We start from the raw sequence: 18,107 nt of genomic DNA on the forward strand, positions 1-18,107 counted from the left end.
CACACACACCACACACGACCCCCACACCCCCACAAACACAAACACACCACAACACACACCACACCACACCCCCACACACACACACACATACCACCCCCCCCACACACACACCGCAACACACCCCCCACACACAAACACCACACACCACACCCCCCACACACACACACACACACACAAACACCACACACACACACCACCCCCTCCCCCCCACACATACCATGCATACATACACAACAAGCTACACACACCACCCCACACAAACACACTACACTAAATTACATACACACCTACAAATTGTACATACTACAAACTACATACACAAACACATACCACACACGTTCTTGGCGAATATCGGCAATTTTTCGCGAATCAGCAAGTTGTAGTCCGTGTGATTCCCGACTACAGTACGTACTGTACACAACCCAGAAACCTCGAGTAGCTTTCACCGAAACACAACGTTACATTTATATCGACGTTTCAAGGAGATGATCACAAACATTTATATTTATAAACAGCTGCGTGTGATGGGAAGAAAAAAACATGTCTCGGTAATTTATAAAACACGTTAATACGACAAACGGCTCAGAAATCGGGTGTTATCGAATATATTTTGCGTTGAAACTCACAGAGAGAAACATGGAACCTTTGTAAAGGAAATCCGAGAACCAAATGCTTGAAAACAGGAGCGAGGACAAAGGAAAACCTGATAGACCCTCCATGAGGTCGGGGATGAAACTCTGTCACCACAAGAGCAATCGCCGTGACGTCACACAATCCGGAAGTTGTAAGCGGGTGGCATTCCGACTTCCGGTACACACGCACAGAAGGAAGGCGTGGTGGGCGAGTTTATCTCCAAATGTGTCGATATTCGAAGACACAAAGGTAAGATGTTATTGTAATGCACAGGATATTATGCTCGAGAATATGCTTTCGTCAGATTAACTGCTTAAACATTTCACTCTTGCATCAATGTGGTTATTCGCCACTTTGTTGAATGAATACAGGCCCGTCGCTAGGGGGGGGGCATTTGGGTGCAATGCCCCCCCATGGCGCATCTGGTGCCCCCCCCCACTTGTACGCCACCCATTTATGCCCTGTTGCACCCTGTGAACAACTTGGTGTTTAAGGACGAGCGCCCACTGTGAACTTGCTGTTTAAGAGTTCACCTGTGTGAACTAAAACCCTTATTCCAGATGTTTAACATGGTGACTAATAAGGCCTTCTTGGATAAACTGTTCTTTAATAATATCCTTCTTTGAATAACAGTCAAGAGATAAGTGTGCGCTTCCCAGCGCATCTCCAAAAGCAATTGGCAAGACAATACAGTCCAAGACCACAAGATAAAAGATAATAACACAAGCACCAACGCCAGCAGCCAAGACCTCATGTCGAATGTCGATGTTGTGGGTGGTTATATATATATATATATATATATATATATATATATATATATATATATATATATATATATATATATATATATATATATATATATATATATATGTATATATATCGTGATTCATTTAGTGTTAAGGAATAGCCAATTGGCGTCTTCGATATGGAGGCCCTATTAAGCAGGTTACCTGATTGGTTGTAAGTTAGGTATAAATGTAATATAGTCATAATATGATTAAGGAAAAGACATAAATTTACATTATTAAAGATGAAGTGCACGTGCATCACGTGACCTTCACAACCCGTCAACCCTCCATCTTACAAAAGTAATTTTATAATAAAAATTAAAAATATGTGTGTTTGCAATCGTGCTTACATTTGAAATTATGCAGATAAAACCTGTTTTTTATGGATGCATCATTTAACAAATAAAACCGTCAACCGTCAAATGTCGCGAGTGGCGAGATTAGTGACGCGAGTCACGAGGGACGAATCACAGAGCACGAGCTCGCAGCAGGAGAAAAAGACGTGGATGATGGATATACGAAAATGGCTCAGAAAAGGAAAAAATGCAAGCGACGAAAATGAAGAAGATGATGAAAGACATGTTGTGGGAGGAGTTGGAGGAGGAGGAGGAGGAAAAGACGATCATGTCGATGAAATACTGACAGAAGCTGGCCAACCTGGCCAAGCCAGCAACGTCAGCCCTGCGCCTGGAGGCCCAGCGCAGACAGCTGAGTTTCCACGCCTGGCGGCGGCCTCGGGGTCGGGTGTGACTGTCAAGCCGCTTCCCGATGATCTTGGAAGTGAGAGACCGAATCAAGTTGTTCTACAGTGGTACCCTGGCCATCTGTTTCAGAACAAGAGTCGCTCGTTTGTGTCCTCGTGGTACCAGACTAATGGATGGCTGGAATACAGTGTGCAGACTGATGCAGCATTCTGCTATCCATGTAGGACGTTTACCACTGCACGTGGCCCAGTGGACTCTACTTTCACAGTGCGAGGCTACCGGAATTGGAGACATGCCGTTGAGAAAGGCAGGGGGTTTCACAAACACACAACTTCAAAGGAACATTTATCTTGTGTTTTGAGATGGAAGGAGAATGAGAGACGCATCGATTGTGGTAAGGAGATTTTCACACTCCTCAATGCTGACCAGCTAAATAGAAACCGGTACTATGTGTCTGCTTTTATAGATGTTGTGGGATTTCTCACCGAAAATCAGATACCTTTTAGAGGGAGGCTTGATAATTTTGAAGATATGTCAGACGGGCACAGTGGGCTCTTCCTCTCGCTTTTAAACTACACACTCAAAAAAGACACCGAGCTAGCCGAAATAATAAAGCATATCCCACGAAATGCAAGCTATACTAGTCCAGAAATGCAGAATGAACTGATCTGCACATTGAGTAATGTTGTGACGGATGCCATTGTGGACGAAGTAGGCACATCGTGGTTTACCATCAAGGCGGATGGGACGAGGGACCCCACTGAATGTGAGAACATATCAATCATCATTCGCTTTGTATCCACATCAAATGAAGCAACAGAGCGTCTACTCGCAATAGCTACTGCCGACGCTGGTGATGCAAAAACATTGACACCTAATAATTGCAGAGCTGACAAAAACAGGACTTGACGCATCAAAAATATTAAGTCAGGTGTACGACGGGGCTTCGGTAATTGCTGGGAAGCACGGTGGGGTGCAAAAGTTGTTGCAAGATATATTGGAAAGAGAAATCCCCTATGTGCACTGCTTAAATCACCAACTCCATCTGGTAGTTATCCACGCACTGGCAGCAGAGAAAGCTGTCACTGATTTCCTCGAGGTTTGTTGTTGCCTGTACAAATTCTTCAGAAAGCCCACTGTTGCTGCACAGTATAAAGGTGAGCGGTTAAAACGACTTCTTGATCAAAGGTGGATGGGACATTTTGCCACCGTGTCTGTGATCATAGGATATTTTAAGGATATCACATCCTTACTGTCGGAGATTGATGCAGAGCGCGCCTACGGTGAAGAGATGAGGATGGAGGCTATTGGGCTTTTGCGGGAAGTCTCTGGGCCTGCCTTCATGTTCATTGCTATCTTTGTACAAAAACTGCTGATGTTGTTAAATGGCCCTAACAGACTCTTGCAGGCAGAGGACATGGACTTGCTAACGGGGTTGGAACTGGTGGCGAGTGCTACAGAGTGCGTGAAGAAACTCCACTCGAAGGATGAGTTCACTGATCTGTGAAACAAGGCCAACGATGCTCGCACTTCTACACCTGCACCACCAAAACGGAGACGCACAATGCATAAGAACTTGGAACAGTTTGTAGTTTTGGAGACTACAGGACAAAACAACGACAATGACAAGACGGAACTGCAGAGGGTTTTTTACAGCGCAATTGACACTGTGCTTGGCGAGATCACTCAGTGCTTCAGTGAGCGCAACACACAACTCTCCCGTTCACTCGCTGCCTTGAATCCTGAAAATGGCACGTTTTTGGATCCCCACTTGCTCCAGCACATCATGACATTAACAAAGTCAACCATCAGTGAAACAGAGTGTGTGGTTGCAAAGCAGTTTATTCGCACACAGACAGAAAAGCAGCCAAACGAGAGATGGACAACACAAAAACTCCTCTCAACATACCACAAAACGCTGGAAGCCATGCCAAGTGTAGTGACTGCTATGAGACTTGGACTAAAACTTGGTGCATCCACTGCCATGTGTGAAAACTCATTCTCAACATTGAGGAATGTCTTCACTGACCATCGACGGTCCATGCACCATGCACGCAAGGCACAACTGGTACGGCTGGCCTTCGAGAGAGACCTCACACGTAAACGCCTGAATGAATGGAAGGAGAAGGTCCTCACAAGATTCCACACCGAGACGCATCGCCTGCAGCTCTTCTGACAGCGAGTGCAGCGGTATAAAAACTATACGAGGAGTTCAGATTGTGTGTGTGACTGCTGGCGATGCGTGTGTGGTTGTGGTTGCAGTGTGGTTGTGGTCGGCACCCGCCGTGGTCGGCTGCTTTGTACTTCTGATGTTTAAGTTAAATGTTGTGTTTGGTGCTTTGCATATCCCATATCTAGTGCTTTGTGCATAACCTTACCTCTGTGTAATTGACTGCTTTGAATGCGGACTTTGTGGTATCTTCAGGCTGGTCGTATTTGCTGTTGATAGTTTAACGTGATGATCGCAGGTCATAGCCTGCTGTATCTTATTTCATAGTCCACTGATTCTGGTGCCAACCTCCCCCGTTTAGTCATTGTATCTCTGGTATATTAATTTTCTAATGCCAGTTCTTCACAACACCTTGTATAAGTGCACCTGGATTGGTGCCTACCAATTGTCTAATCATTGAATATTTGCATTGTGAATGTGCCAGTTTGTTGCGGCTCTCCTGCATTCGAATAATTTTAGGCCAAAAACATCGGAACATATTAAATCTAGCTGAGATCAATTTGGTTAGTATGTGACGGCAACCTCAGTAAAGATGTGTCAATGCTGCATGAATACAATAGTATACTGGGTTATCAAAAATATTAAATATAATAATTGTGCCCCCCCATCCAGTTCATATGCCCCCCTTAATACTGAGCCCTGGCTACGGGCCTGAATGAATATCAACAAACAAAAGGAGGCGCGTCTCGTCTGTGTGGTGCGTGTCGTGTGGGACGTGGGTGGCGGGTCGAGAGTAGGCCGAGGGGTCCGGTTCCACTTCCAGGCACGGCCACACCTTCCAAACTCAGTCTGAAGGGCCACACCTTCCAAACTCAGGAAGGGCCACACCTTCCAAACTCAGGAAGGGCCACACCTTCCAAACTCAGGAAGGGCCACACCTTCCAAACTCAGGCAGGGCCACACCTTCCAAACTCAGGCAGGGCCACACCTTCCAAACTCAGGCAGGGCCACACCTTCCAAACTCAGGAAGGGCCACACCTTCCAAACTCAGGAAGGGCCACACTTTACAAACTCAGGAAGGGCCACACCTTCCAAACTCAGGCAGGGCCACACCTTCCAAACTCAGGCAGGGCCACACCTTCCAAACTCAGGCAGGGCCACACCTTCCAAACTCAGGAAGGGCCACACTTTCCAAACTCAGGCATGGCCACACCTTCCAAACTCAGGAAGGGCCACACTTTCCAAACTCAGGCAGGGCCACACCTTCCAAACTCAGGCAGGGCCACACTTTCCAAACTCAGGCAGGGCCACACCTTCCAAACTCAGGAAGGGCCACACTTTCCAAACTCAGGCATGGCCACACCTTCCAAACTCAGGAAGGGCCACACTTTCCAAACTCAGGCAGGGCCACACCTTCCAAACTCAGGAAGGGCCACACCTTCCAAACTCAGGAAGGGCCACACCTTCCAAACTCAGGAAGGGCCACACCTTCCAAACTCAGGAAGGGCCACACCTTCCAAACTCAGGAAGGGCCACACTTTCCAAACTCAGGAATGGCCACACTTTCCAAACGCAGGAATGGCCACACCTTCCAAACTCAGCCAGGGCCACACCTTCCAAATTCAGGCAGGGCCACACCTTCCAAACTCAGGAAGGGCCACACCTTCCAAACTCAGGAAGGGCCACACCTTCCAAACTCAGGCAGGGCCACACCTTCCAAACTCAGGAAGGGCCACACTTTCCAAACTCAGGCAGGGCCACACTTTCCAAACTCAGGCAGGGCCACACCTTCCAAACTCTGGAAGGGCCACACTTTCAAAACTCAGGCAGGGCCACACCTTCCAAACTCAGGAAGGGCCACACTTTCAAAACTCAGGCAGGGCCACACCTTCCAAACTCAGGAAGGGCCACACTTTCCAAACTTAGGCAGGGCCACACCTTCCAAACTCAGGAATGGCCACACTTTCCAAACTCAGGCAGGGCCACACTTTCCAAATTCAGGAAGGGCTACACTTTCTAAACTCAGGAAGGGCCACACTTTCCAAACTCAGGAAGGGCCACACCTTCCAAACTCAGGAAGGGCCACACCTTCCAAACTCAGGAATGCCCACACTTTCCAAACTCAGGCAGGGCCACACCTTCCAAACTCAGGAAGGGCCACACTTTCCAAACTCAGGAATGGCCACACTTTCCAAACTCAGCCAGGGCCACACCTTCCAAATTCAGGCAGGGCCACACCTTCCAAATTCAGGCAGGGCCACACTTTCCAAACTCAGGAAGGGCCACACCTTCCAAACTCAGTGTGAAGGGATTTTTCATATCAGGTGGGTAGGTAGTTATTTGAAAAGACAGGATAAAAAGTGTATTGAGAAAAATGAAGTCCAAAAATTCATCAGACAAGTTTCAGGATTAGGATTCTCGTTTGTTTCTTCCCTGAGGAGTATATTTCAGGATTATGATCCTGCTTTTTGTTCAATGTATACTAATTTTAATATGGAATAGGCAAAGCCGAGAAGCGAACGTAGAATTCTTCTTACATTCGCTTTTTAAATATATCAAATTAAACAGTCTTTTGCTATGATTTTTCCGACATTTGTGCATACAACTTGTTCACAACTGTATACTTGCCAACTATACCGTGGTACATGTAAGCGCCGCACAGCTCATGATTTTGACAGACCTGAGGTCAGTCAGGTGCATAGCAGATCATTCTGCAATTTCCGGTTACTTCAGCCTGGATTCGGGATCAGCGATCAAATAATGTAAATCACGATTAAAAATTATTTTTTGATGATGCGGGAGATATCTTTATTAAAATCAGTGGAGGAAATATACACCATGTCTGATATTTGGGTCTTTCATGTCTCCGACGATGCCTTTATCTCCTGGGACGCATCATTCCCCATGACAAAAACCGGAAGCAAAAAAAAACCGGAAGCAAAAGGGTCGTAGCCGACGACACGGATTCCAAATTGCCAGGATATTGTGTTGTTGTTGTTGTTGTTGTTGTTTCCTATTCTCTCATGTGCACATGTTGAGTAAAAAACCGGAAGCAAAAAAAAAAAACCAGAAGCAAAAAAAAACCGGAAGCAAAAGGGTCATAGCCGACGACATGGATTCCAAATTGCCAGGGTATTGTGTTGTTGTTGTTGTTGTTGTTGTTGGTTCCTATTCGCTCATGTGCACGCATTGAGTAAAAAACCCGGAAGCAAAAAAAAACCGGAAGCAAAAGGGTTATAGCCGACAACATGGATTCCAAATTGCCAGGGTAATTTGTTGTTGTTGTTGTTGTTGTTGTTGTTGTTGTTTCCTATTCTCTCATGTGCACGTGTTGAGTATGAAGCTCACTACTTTTGCTATTATTTAAATTTTCAGAATTGTTGTTATTACCTTCGCAAACTTTGTTGCGAAGGTTATGTTTTGATAGCTGTGTATTTATTTATTTATTTATTTTGTGAATATGTGTGTTTGTTTGTTTGTTATTCGCATAACTCCAAAAGTATTGAACTGAATCGCAGCAAATTTGGTGGGATGATTGGTTATTATCCGTGGACCATTTGATTATATTTTGGGAGCGATCGGGTCAAAGGTCAAGGTCAAGGTCATGAAAAGGTCAAAATCGTCTTTTTACCATAGCGCGGTCAATTTGTATTCAATTTGCATGAAACTAATGCCAAAATGTTCAGAATTCAATTCCCCATCTTGTGATATGTGAAATGACACAATACCATAATAACCCTTATTAGCGGTTGGGAGTCAAAGGTCAGGGGGGGTCATGACATTGCAAAATGTGCGGTTTTAGTCATAACACGCTCAATTCTTATCCGATTTGCATGAAACCAACACCAAAATGTTGACTGTTCTGTTCCCCACACTCTAATACCAATTACAAAATTAATAGTACAAAGGTCAAGGTCGAGGTCATGAAAAGGTCAAAATCGTCATTTTTGTACAATGAATGTTTGTTTGTTCACAATAAATAACTTATTTAGAAAAACAGAAACTCATGTGTGCTAAATGCCCCTAAAATGCCAGAAAATAATTTCTTATAATGTGACCAGTTGTCATCAGATTGACTTGACACAGACACCCAAAAAGGTCAGGGAGTTCATACAGAAATTGTACAATGTATGTGAATCAGTGTCAAACAGCAGGAAATTTAATGTTTTTAAGCCATCATAACACATATGAGATGGCAGATGTGGTATGGGATTAAATACCCTCACAATCAACGGTTTCTAAGGGGGGGGGAAACATTGGCGAAGGTATGCGCTCTACTGAGTGCCCGTTCCAGTTTAATATAGTCCTGAAGTTGAAGGCCCACAGCCTTGCTCTGGTACTGATTATTTGAAAAGGTAGGAATGATAAAAAGTGAATAATATATTGAAAAAGAATCAACAATCGATAAATGCGATTTAGTCTTATTAGTATCCATATTACTTTGAAGACTTGTTTTATTTTTTCCTCGAATTGCAGCCACGTGGCTACTGCACTCGCCCAAACCTGCCATACAATTGCAATGGGCCGCTATGACATAGCCATGTGTTTTATCTAGGCAAAGCCATGGTTCATATGGTTTGTCGGTCACGCGCTGTCCAGGTACAACCAATCCCTTAATGAAAACAACAGCACTAACTGCAGGTATTTCATACTTTATCACCTCATGAACATGGCCCAAAATGAAATAATTATAGGCATCCAGTGATTTATAGGCCTGTAGCGCTTCTCCTGTGAATGGTCCTGGTGTTCGAATGAGGTAATTATATACAGTATGTTGGGGTACTGGAGCGGGGGCAGCTGCCTTGGATTACATATCCACCTAAGGGTCGGAATGGAATAAGGATCTGGCAGAACAATCTCCACTTCACCCACGCAAACTTTCAACTTTTCCTCGTATCTCGCCCGATTTATCTATATAAATCGGGATAACAGATAGATGTACGGGGATAGACGGGGAGAGAAAATATATCGAAGGAGTGCCCATATGGAATAATCAGGTTCTAAATCGATCAAATTTGAAGGAAACAATATTCAAATATACCGCCACACTTTATCTCCACGCAAAGTGTAAGTAGACCGGAAGTTGGACTGCCACCCGATAGTTCGCGCATGCGCACAAACGTGCAAATGTTTACATGCAGTGATCGCTCGTATGGAACCCGTAGCAGGCATGGCATCTCCACACACCCACGGAGAGTCCGTACAGATCCAAATCTACCCATATGTACCATGTCCGTGTGTGCTGTATACGTACTTACCTTGGAGTAACTGTCTACTGTACATCCTGATCGGGACAGGAACTGTACTGCATAGCTCGGTAAGTGGCTTAAGCACTCCAACAGAACACCAGGCTTGGCAAGCGATTACCAACTTTCCTCAATACAACTACGCACCCGGAAACGCCCCTGCAATGTCCGAATTGGACAAATCAACACTTTGTGGTGGAGTCGGAACTGCTGATACTTTCAAATCTGGAGCTTACAATCGTCCCGGCACGATGGCGGGCTCACCCAACCTGGCGGGAACCCTGTGGTCTGGTCGAGCAGCTGGTGGGGCAACCAATCGCTGGTTTAGTCATGGGCCATACCCTGGTAAATACTGACGGGCCTGTGGTGGGCGTCAGGGTAATTAATGTAAGCACAGAACCACGCATTATAGGACGGGCCACGATGGTGGCAGACTGCACCCCAGTTATTAATGTCGTAGAGGTAAGGGACCAGAACATCTGGCCGGATCGACCCCAGAGGGAATCTTTAGAATGTGATAAGAATTGGCCCGATCCCATTTGCGAGATGGAAACATCAGATCCACACTGGTGAGGCCCGGCCTGTCCGTCAGCTCGCTCGACGGCTCCCTTGGAGCAAGAGGGAGGAAGCTGACGAGCAGGTAGAAAAGATGTTGAGTGCGGGTGTCATTGAGTCCTCGGAAAGTTCTTGGATGTCACCGGTTGTGTTGGTTAAAAATAAAGATTGGACCATGCGTTTCTGTGTGGACTATTGCCAGAAAAACAACGTGACACTCAAAGACTCCTATCCCCTGCCTAGAATTGACGATACCCTCGACGCCGTTTCTGGCTCAAATTGGTTCTCAACTTTGGACTTCAAGAGCGGGTATTGGCAGGGGGAAATGGACAAGATGGGGAAGGAGAAAATGGCATTTTCTACAGGGAAAGGACTGTATCAGTTCACTGTGATGCCGTTCGGTTTGTGCTACTCCCTCGCCACCTTTGAGAGATTAATGGAGTGTGTGCTGGGCGGCATGCCATGGCAATCATGCCTGGTGTACCTGGATGACGTCCTCGTACATGCTAAAAAATTCCCCCAGGCCAAAGCAAATTTGGACCAGGTGATTGGGCGCCTCAGACAGGTAGGGTTGAAGTTGAGCCCAGAAAAATGTACCTTGTTTGTGAAGGAAGTGGCCTATCTCGGTCACGTGATAGGTCGTGAGGGGGTGATATTCGACCCAGGTAAAGTCAAGGCTATAGAGGAGTGGCCCATACCAAGTAACATCAAGGAGGTGCAGGTTTTTTTTTCGGACTCTGCTGCTACTACCGGTGCTTTGTGGAAAAATTTGCAGAGATAGCCAGACCCCTTCACTGGCTTACGGAGAAGGGTACGAGGTTTAATTGGACATGGGATTACAATGATGCCTTCCTCAAATTGAAGGAGTGTATAACATCCGCACCCGTTCTGGCATTCCCCACTGATAACGGGACCTTTACCCTGGACACGGATGCGAGCCAGGAAGGATTGGGTGCAGTTTTGTCTCAGACGCAAGATGGCGTGGAAAGAGTGATTTGCGTATTATAGTCGGGCCATGAGTAGGCCCGAGCGAAATTATTGCGTCACTCGCAAAGAGTGATTGGCCATGCTGTTTGCCATGAACCATTTCCACCCGAACTTGTATGGGTGGAAATTTTCAGTTCGAACTGACCATTCCTCCTTGCAATGGCTCTTACGGTTCCAGGAACCCGAGGGCCAAATTGCAAGGTCATTGGAAAAGTTGCAGCAGTACGATTTCAGTATGACTCATAGAGCCGGGAAGGCCCATGGTAATGCCGATGCACTCTCTCAATGCCCTTGTCTGGGAGACAACTGTAAATTCTGTATGCGACATGAGGACAGGGACCAATTGGCAGGCCCCTCCCAAAAGATCTTCGTCTGTGCAGCCCGGGTGGCAGGGCAAGTTTGCCACGAACTGCAGATGAGGAATTTGGAACGTTGGCTTGGAGCACGGCCCAGTGGGAAGATCCCGCATTGGAGCCAGTGTACGAATGGGTCCAGGCACGTAAGAGACCCAGTGGGGAGGAAGTCATCCCCCTCGGGAACACAGACAAAAGCAAACTGGGCTCACTGGAAGACCCCATGATTGAAAGATAACATCTTGTATCGCAAATGGGAGGAAATTCCCTCCAAAAGAACTTCCTGGCTAATTGTAGTCCAAGATAAATTTAAAACCACCATTTTACAACAGTTGCATGGGACCCGCCCCGGCGGCAATTTATGCAGGACAAAAAATACATCTCAGGCCCGCGAGAGGTTTTAATGGGTGAATATGGGGCGCGATATACAGGACTGGTGTCGAGCATGCTACACCACTGCGCCCTACACATACTAAAAACCACTGCGCTCTCTGCACACCTGTACTGCAAAAAAGGGAGCGGCACAGAGGATGTGTGCCCCCCATAAATTACACCAAGTGGGGTTGCCCCTTGAGCAGGTGGCTATGGACATCTTCGTACCACTGCCCTGCACCTGCCAGGGTAATAAATATATCTTCGTGGTTGTGGACTATTTCACCAAGTGGCCAGAGGCCTATACACTCCCCAATCAAGAAGCTGGAGTTGTGGCACAGGTCTTTATGGAAGGTTTTGTATGCCGGCATGGAATTTTGGAAGAGCTGCCCAGCGATCAGGGTCGATATTTTGTAAGCCAATTATTAAAAGAGGTGTGCAGTCTTGTCAATTCGGAAAACAAGGACAACGCCCTTCAGCCCACAATCTGACGGGATGGTGGAAACGTTCAACAGGACCTCAATACAACAACTGGCCCTTTTTACCACCACCCGTCAGGATGAATGGGACGAACATCTCCCGTATTTGATGATGGCCTACCGAACTAGCCAGCACGGAGCCACCGCCTGCAGCCCAGCGTTGTTCATGTATGGGTGGGAGTTGCAGGCTCCTGCTGACCTACTATGCAGTCCCTTGTCAGAATGTCCTGATAAACCGCCGGGGGAGGGATACGCCATCATTCGGAGGAGGGTATGGAATGGGTCCAGGCCTTCGCGTGCTGCCAGTTCCATCTGGCGGGTGTAAAGATGAAGCGCAGGTATGACCACCGAAGCCAGGCGAGCAAATGTACTCCGGTAATGAAGATTTGGTTCTTCAATCCCCGGAGACGGAAGGGCAAATGTCCAAAGGTGACGTCGCATTGGCAGGGCCTGGGGATCGTCCTGGCGCAGATCTGTGACGTGGTTATTAAGATCAAAATGGGCCCACGGGCTTTCCCTCGGATCGTCCATGCTGACTGATTGAGACCCTACACGGCGACCAGACACCCTCATGGATCGCTCCAGCTTTGGAGGCAGAGACCAAGTCGAGCACCTCTGCGGACGCAGGGGGCTCATGTGGGCAAGAGATCGCGACAGTAACACCCATGTGTAGAGCACAGAGGTGTAAGCTCCCCACACGGGGCCGAGGAGCACTAGCCAATGGGGGATGGCATTGTTAGGCCCACTTTGGGGTGCCAGTGATGGTAGCCTCTCTGTGGGGAGCGTAGCAGTGACCATGAGGGAGGGCTTGGATAAATTTAGGGATCGAGAGCGACAATAGGGACTGGTTTAGGTGGAGACAATGAACATGTAGTGGGAACGTAGAGAGGTATAGAGAGTACAGTTAAATTGGAGCATGCATTGTACAAGGGAAGACGAAATTGTAAGGGTTTGTTCGAGGAAATTAGTTAGGTGATGTTGAGTTGGTGAGTGGAAATGTGTTTGTGTGTGGTTGATGACTTATGAGTGTGAGGGCAGGGCAATGGCCAGTTTGAGTTTGAGTAACGGAATGCATGGTGTGAGGATTGAATGGGGGGGAGTGGATCCCACCCAAGGAAACCCAGGGGTTAGTTTAAAGTTAGATATGGGGCGAATTTAGATGTGGATGTCGTTATGAGGTTGGTACTGATTGTGTAAAGTTTTTTTGTTGTTGTTGGGTGCAGGAGATAATGGACCGGCTGTGGGTGTTGCTTGTGTGCCTAACGTTCTGATGAAGCTGACACCCCGAGCACTGGTTGCTCGTCGGCCAGGTGAGGCTGTAGATAGGTCCGGGGAGGTGGGGGGGTAGTAGTGTATTCATGTACGCAAATACCCCAGGAGAGGGGCCTGGCATGCCAGTGCAGTGTTTAGTGTAGTGTTCAATGGGCCTGGGTGCCTGAGCAGCGGGACCTGGGGCAACGAAATGCCATGTGGGCATTGAGGGGGGGGCTGTGCCAGTGAGGGCATCGCCCTTGTAAGGGCGAGGAGCAGGCAAGCTCAGAGGAGGCTCCAGCGTCCCGGGGATGCCAACGATGAGTATGCAGGTGGGCAGACCTGCTCGTGGAGCCACACTACCCAGTCACGAAATTGTGCGATGGCATGGAAAGAAAATTTGGTGGGCTTGGCCCAAAATTGCAAGAGCACCATCACATCGGCAATGGGAATTTGGGTTTTTGGAACCCCATGGTTTAACAAAGGCCTTTGGCATGCTATAACCCTGGAGACAGTTTAAAAGTATAACAAAAATTGGTGTAGTTTGGATTGATGAAGACCCCTTTTCACCATCCACTGCCGGGATGATTGCCGGCTGCTGGACTTGGCCTCCTGAAGGACTTGAGAATGAGATGTGCCACGACGTAAATGTAAGATTGAATGTTGTTCTGCTCTTTTTCCTTTCCATAGAATCTTGGGGGGATTGGGTATAAATTTGGCAATGTGGATAGTGGAATATAGGAGACAAGACATAGCAATGAATTGTAAAAAGAGGGGGGCTAGGGTAATGTATATGAGGAAAAAGACGTTGGATGGGTGCGGACGAGTCGGGCCAACCTTGAGCTCTCTCTCCCGCCACCATTCCCACTGCCGCAGGTATGTGCACAACAGGGACTGGCTGACCATGTTGGTCAGACCAAGTGTTTGATGGCATTACCTGGTTTACCTTTTTCCTTTATTGCTGTTTGCCTTGTCGTTTTTGCTTTGTCTCGCCATCCCCAGGTCCATCAATGCATCACTCACCTTGCTGAATCATTTGCTCTGCGTCCATTGCATCACTCACCTCACTTTACCATTTGCTCCATGGCCTGTGCTCCACCCCCACCTGCTCTGCGGACTGCTATTCGCTGCAGCCTCATATCAGGTGACACTGTTCCAATTATCATGGTGGTTTTGTTTTGTTTTGTTTTGTTTGAACTGCATTTACTGCAGCAGCATGCTACCACACATATGGACTGCCCCTTTGTAGCAGCCTCATAGCAGCTTCATTCCAGCTTCATACCAGCTTCATACCAGGTGACACTGTTCCAATTATCATGGTGGTTTTGTTTTGTTTTCTTTTGTTTGAACTGCATTTACTGCAGCAGCATGCTATCACACCTATGGACTGCCCCTTTGTAGCACACTCATAGCAGCTTCATCCCAGCCTCATACCAGCTTTATACCAGCCACATACCAGTCTCGTGCCACTTTGCTTCATTTGTTCTGCCATAAATTACCATGACCACGAACTGCACAAACGCATCTCGGTGGAGGAAGTGGCTCGGTTTGTGTTGCTGATTCCTTTGATCACTTTTGTTTGGAAGGCCACAACCTTTATGGCCTGTATGCCGGTCACTGGCCTGCCGGTTCATTTAGTTCGGTGTGCTGATGAAGAGCATGAAGGTGGCAAGAAGTCAACAGGTGTTTCCCCCCTTCACAATTTTCCTTTTGAATTTTTGTTGGTCCTAGGTCGGAAATTGTTTCGAGTTGTATAGATTATTAAAGCCCACCAGTGATATGTCTTAGTTTTAAAAATTCCGACAATTTCGGTGTAGCATTAGGTTGTTTGTTTTAGTCAGTTAGGTAGTTCCCAATGCATTAGGTGGGACATGTCTAGTTTAAATTGTCGCACACACTAAAGGGTAGAGTTAAAACACACAAGGTAGGGGTATCTTCATCTGCATGTCATGCGGTAATGCTGACTTTTAAAGAGAATGATGTAACTTTTAACCGATGTCTCCAGCTCTTGGATGACTCTGGGCGAGTCTGGAGTCGGTGAAGGGCTAGTGCTATGGGATTCAGAATCGGATCCGACTAATTCATACAAACATTTAGGTCCTCAGACAGTTATTTCCATAAATGCATGTCCAGGGCAGACCCATCCCCATGTCTGGTGGGATTTTAACTTTGATGTGTTGAGAAGGGTAAATAATAGATTCCCTTCCTTAAGGGATGGCCTTTTTCTCTTTACGACGAACACATTCATGTACATGATACAGCCGAAAGCTCAACAGAGGCTCGTCTACCCCCCTCCATGAGGACACATTGGCTTGGAGGTGGACAATTTATTTGCACCTTGAACTTACAGCACATTTGATGAAGCGCACCGCGGGCTTTTGCCTGAGCAGTTATTTTGACGGTCAAATACGGCTGTGGATCATTTTGCTCACCCACCTATTTTCCATTGGTGTTCGACACCCACCTCTTTCCATCGACATTGAGAAGCACCTCTTTCCATCGACGTTCGACACTCACCTCTTTCACCGAAGTTGGCGTCCACCTTTTTATGAGCGCTTCACGTTTTCGCTTGGTAATTCTGGCTATTAACTGCTTTGTGCCATTCTTCGAGTTGCCATCACAGTGCCGGTGCAATGATCGTGAGATTGGCAATTTTGTCATGTGCAACGGTGCGCCACAGTCTGTTCCAACACTGCTTTTATACAGACAGAGGGTTTGTAACTCATCAACAAAAGTTGGGACACCTGCAGGAATTGTTTGCATCAACTTGTTTCGATATATATATATATATATATATATATATATATATATATATATATATATATATATATATATATATATATATATATATATATATATATATATATATATATATATATATATATATATATACATACATATATATATAAACTCTTACTCATGGAGTACTCTTACTCGTGGAGGCAGAAATCGGCAAGAACTACACGCAGGATGCATATCTCTCTGGGCGAGCAGAAACCAGCTAATCAGATGGCATAGAGAGCGGAGTAAATCCGTTTCAAAAGTCGGGGCAATGATAGATATTGTAAATCTTCCAACCTCCCCCCTCCCCAACCAGGGAACAGCAGGTTCTTCAGGGCAAACAGGGATATTCTGTCAAATGGCTTGTTGAAAGCATTTCTCAGCTTGGCAGGGGCGTACTTCCTCATATTTTCCAGGAACATTTGTGGGGTTGAAAAGATTGTAGCCTTGGATGAGGGATGGTGAACAACTGTTTTGAAGACATGGAGGGAAGAGTGGGATTGGAGAGTGTGTGGGAGTTTGTTCCAAAGGCAGGAAAAAAAGAGGAATGAAAGAGTGAAGGTGAGTGCAGTGATTCTTGATTTTGGTAGTTTTACCAGAAAGGGGTTGCTGGCAAACCTTGAGCGCCCTGCGGAAATATGGGGGGGGGGACATATCTCTGACAGAGCGGGGGGGGGGAGGGCGAGGCTGGAAAGGAGATGGTAGAAGACAGAAAGACCACCAACATGCCTGCAGTGAGAGTGTGAGAGACCCAAAGACTCAGCCTCATCGCGAGAGATACCAATGATCCTAAATGCCTTGGTTTCCACAACGTGATGCCGAGAAAGTGGAAAGGCGGGAGCACCAGCCCAGAGGGGAGAGCAGTACTCTACCAGGTTGCGGGCGAAAGCTTTTTATGTTGTCAGGAGCTCAGGTGGACTGAGGAAGGACTTTGCTCAGAACTCAGACCAATGGATGCTCAATTCTCAAGGGGTACATCTTATTACATGGAAGCCTATTGGATGTTGAATCACATTTGATGGAGAAACACGACATGATCGCCGAGGTTACAGAGAGATTGAACTCGGTGAGACGTATTTATATTTAAAAATCAACCTGAGATACTTTCAACCTTTTTAGCTCTCATTCCTCAACATGTTATTCCTCTCCAACATTCCTCTCATGTTAGCTCAACAATATATTCCTCATTCAAGATTCCACATATCATATCACAGTGATTTACTTTCATTTTTTTGGTTTTTTTGTATAACTTGTCGAGGCTCGTATGAGAGCTAACACACAACGCACAGCATGGGGGGCATGAGACAAGAGGGGCGGGAGTGGGAAGGACAAAACAGTGGGGAACAGAGACATTAGGAGATCTGTGGAAGGGAGAGGGATTGGGTGGTGAACATGGAGAATACAAGATGGACATTACAGGGACTTTCAGGAAGGAAAGCAGGGAATTTGAAGGAGGTGGGTTTGAGGTGAATTAACGGGGGTAGAAAAGATCGAGGATTTGGATGGGGGATGATAAGAGGTGGTGGTGAACAGCTGTTTTGAAGGCCTGGAGGGAGGATTGGGATTGAATAGAGTGAGGGAGTTTATTCCAAAGGCGGGAAAAAAGAGGAATGAAAGAGTGAAGGTGAGCAGTGATATAACCTTTTGATTAAGAGACTTCTCATTCAAACATCTACTTTAACAACCCCTGTCGATTGAAGAGTGTGGTTTCAGTTGTGGTGTGACAATATGTGTACAAACGTCTGTAACACTTTAAACAAGCTTTTCATACATTATCATACAGCAACA

General features: G+C 46.4%; 1 long non-coding RNA gene across 1 annotated transcript; it reads left to right on the top strand.

Annotated features, from left to right (window-relative positions):
- Positions 1–226: 226 nt before the first annotated feature.
- On the top strand, positions 227–15,076 carry LOC147007749 (uncharacterized). Its single transcript, XR_015053951.1, has 3 exons — positions 227–882; positions 13,511–13,597; positions 14,541–15,076. It is a non-coding gene; the product is annotated as an uncharacterized LOC147007749 (long non-coding RNA).
- Positions 15,077–18,107: the final 3,031 nt, after the last annotated feature.

This window comes from Eptatretus burgeri, unplaced genomic scaffold (genome assembly GCF_056783735.1).
Source record: "Eptatretus burgeri isolate ZD-2024b unplaced genomic scaffold, Ebu_testis_v1 Ebu_testis_scaffold_30, whole genome shotgun sequence".
Taxonomy (NCBI): Eukaryota; Metazoa; Chordata; class Myxini; order Myxiniformes; family Myxinidae; genus Eptatretus; species Eptatretus burgeri.